Source organism: Octopus bimaculoides, unplaced genomic scaffold (genome assembly GCF_001194135.2).
Source record: "Octopus bimaculoides isolate UCB-OBI-ISO-001 unplaced genomic scaffold, ASM119413v2 Scaffold_87364, whole genome shotgun sequence".
In the NCBI taxonomy this organism is placed as follows: domain Eukaryota; kingdom Metazoa; phylum Mollusca; class Cephalopoda; order Octopoda; family Octopodidae; genus Octopus; species Octopus bimaculoides.
The window spans coordinates 1-3,425 of record NW_026398593.1 but is presented as its reverse complement, the minus strand read 5'-3'; the positions used below and the strand labels follow the sequence as shown (position 1 = coordinate 3,425).

Below are 3,425 nucleotides of genomic sequence, written 5' to 3'. Positions count from 1 at the left end.
TATATATATATATATATATATATATGATGGGCTTCTTTCAGTTTCCGTCTACCAAATCCACTCACAAGGCTTTGGTCGGCCCGAGGCTATAGTAGAAGACACTTGCCCAAGGTGCCACGCAGTGGGACTGCACCCGGAACCATGTGGTTGGTAAGCAAGCTACTTACCACACAGCCACTCCTGCGCCTATATAGTTCAAATTTACCGAAAACAGAAGACAAAGACAGGTGAGGGAACCACTAGCAGGTGTATTGTTTTATTAGTTTGACCCTCGGGAAGAATGGAAAAAGTCTTTGACGACTCGAGCCTACGGTCTTCGACAGAAATGGATGAAGGCAAAAAATTGAGAGAGAACAAGAAAATGTAGAGAGAATTATTTTTAGGGATTCATGTATACTAAGGGCTCATTTCAAACTGATGAGTTGAATGCAGTAAATGTCATTTTTCTATCTGCCTTCAATGTACCACTAACACTCTGGATGATCTCAGACCGATGAAAGGTACCTAACAGTTTTATGATTGAAGGGCTGTGGGAAATGGTCCCACTACCAAATTGATCCTTCGAAAGCCTGACTGATGTGTCTTCCCCCACCATTGTAGCTAATTAAAAACTAGTCATGCACAGGAGATATTAAAAGCCAAAATCCTTACAGAAGAACACAATGAAGGATCACAGTAAAGTCGGACGGCATCGATCGGTGAGTTCTTGAAGAGATTTGTTAGTTTGTTACATTGTTTTTGTGGAGGCGCAATGGCCCAGTGGTTAGGGCAGCGGATTCGCGGTCATAGGACCGTGGATTCGATTCCCAGACCGGGCGTTGTGAGTGTTTATTGGGCAAAAACACCTAAAGCTCCACGAGGCTCTGGCAGGGGATGGTGGCGAACCCTGCTGTACTCTCTCACTCTTACTTCCTCTTTCTGTTGTACCTGTAATTCAAAGGGTCAGCCTTGTCACACTGTGCCACGCTGAATATCCCCGAGAACTACGTTAAGGGTAAACGTGTCTGTGGAGTGCTCAGCCACTTGCACGTTAATTCCACGAGCAGGCTGTTCCGTTGATCGGATCAACTGGAACCCTTGTCGTTGTAAGCGATGGAGTGCCAACAACAACATTGTTTTTACTGACATCTGATTATCTTAATTATTGTACATAACAGATTACGTTACAACATCTGACGATGAGGGTTTCGAATCTCACGTAGGTTATTTAACACTTTGTTCGTGATACAACTTGTTAAATAATGGAAGACCTATTAGCGTCCATAGTACAGTTGCAAAAACAACAACAAGAGCATAACAACAATCATTGGATTTATATTCACAGAAGTCCGAAGATGATGTAAGTTCGTTTTCGCCAGACGTTAATGAATGCAGTTATAACCTGGAGGAGGGTAGAATTTTTGCATCTTATTTACATTGGATGGGTATGTATCTTCATCTTGTTTGTTGTTACCACAACATTTCAAAAAGAAACCGCGATCCTATGACCGCGAGTCCGCTGCACTAACCACTGGGCCATTGCACTTCCACATAGAAATGATTATATACAAAACAAAAAATATACTTGTCTATCTTTTTATTGCCACGGAATACTTACTGAGGTGGTAAAAAGGCTTTTAATTTTTCTATCAGATCTGGGTTATTGATGAGACCCAGTGGGGTCACAGTCTCTCTATTTGGATGGTGAAGGTCAGCGCCTAAATCGGACAGGTAACTAGCAACCACTCTGCTAGATAGCCTATCCTTCTTCTTCAGGGAGAGCTTAAAGGAGTACTACAAATGAGGAAGTATATAATGATGAGTTCAAGGTTATACAAACATATCTTATCGATAAACAAAATAATATTTTCATATCAAATATAGGAAATATGATGGAACAAATATCAATAATAAAACAGAAATAGCAGCTAAAATGCTGAAACTTCAACAGATAGCAATTACCTGCAACTCACATAGGCAAAACAAGAAGAAAAAAGAAGAAAAAAAGAAGAAAAAAAAGAAGAAAAGAAGAAAAAGTTTCAGCATTTTAGCTACTATTTCTGAACTTCGGTATGTGGTGAAGCAACCTGTTGCTGATCCCTTAATTTTGTTTATAAATGTATAAGAACTTTTAAATAAGTTCTCCACCGATAATGGTGCTTACATACCGAAGGGCTTGGTAAAAATTATTAATTATTAATTTATTAATAAATTAATAAATTGATAATCCTTTACCCTTTTAATTGTAATAATTATGTATATATATATATATATATATAGGTGAGAAAGTTGGTATGTGAAAGCACGTGGTTGGATGTGGGAGTGAAGACATGTTACCATGAAGTAGAGAAATTTGAAAAGACAACACAAAACCGGTTATTTCTCCAAATACAATGTTTATATACCAAAAAGATTTTATAACATTTTTCTGACATAATTTAAATATATACTTTAACCATGTAACACAACCCTTCTGTAGTTTTTTCACTCTTATTTATCTTTTATATATATATATATATATATATATATAAACAGGTCCTCAGTCAAATCGTCCAACCCATGCTAGCATGGAAAGCAGACGTTAAACGATGATGATGATGATAAACACATGACAAAAGTAATGAAAGATCAAAAAAGAGAACATCAACAACGTAGTAATTTCTTCAGACATAACAATGTCAACACCATACAAACACATCCAAACTTATCAATAATGATTCCATAATTAATAAAGAAACGTCTTTGGATGATGAAGGTGAAGTAAAGGAAGTAAGAATTGGTGTCACAGTTGAGGCAACACAGCAACGCATTACAGGTAATAAATTGTTACTGTGATAAACAATTCCAGTAGTCGGGTGGTTGACTGCCTGTGTGGCTTCATCTCACCAAAACACACATTACTACAATTTCCAAAATGACAATCAACTATCTGAATAACAGTTACACACATATATTCTCTTTTACTCTTTTACTTGTCTCAGTCATTTGACTGCGGCCATGCTGGAGCACCGCCTTTAGTCGAGCAAATCGACCCCAGGACTTATTTGGAAGCCTAGTACTTATTCTATCGGTCTCTTTTTGCCGAACCGCTACGTTATGGGGACGTAAACACACCAGCATCGGTTGTCAAGCAATGGTGGGGAGACAAACGCAGACACACAAAAACACACACACACATATATATGCATATATACGACAGGCTTCTTTCAGTTTCCGTCTACCAAATCCACTCACAGTTCACAATAAACATCGTCAGATCGACTGAAGGGTAGAAGCTGCTGTTTTTGTAGATATAGTAAGTACAGGAAAACCCTCTAAGGACCTTGCTTCATTGTATCCATTTTCTAGAGTTCTAAAATTCAACATTGTTATGACATTTCCACAAGACGTCAGTGGATATCATCATCATCGTTTAACGTCCGCTTTCCATGCTGGCATGGGTTGGA

At 38.2% G+C, this 3,425-nt stretch overlaps 1 protein-coding gene across 1 annotated transcript in view; it reads right to left on the bottom strand.

The window, feature by feature from the left end:
- LOC106878668 (uncharacterized) overlaps positions 1-1,919 on the bottom strand; it is an 11,726-nt gene extending 9,807 nt beyond the window's left edge. Inside the window, exon 1 of the mRNA XM_014927953.2 lies at positions 1,598-1,919. The gene's annotated coding sequence lies outside the window, so the exon portion shown is untranslated. The remainder of the gene's footprint in view (positions 1-1,597) is intronic.
- Positions 1,920-3,425: the final 1,506 nt, after the last annotated feature.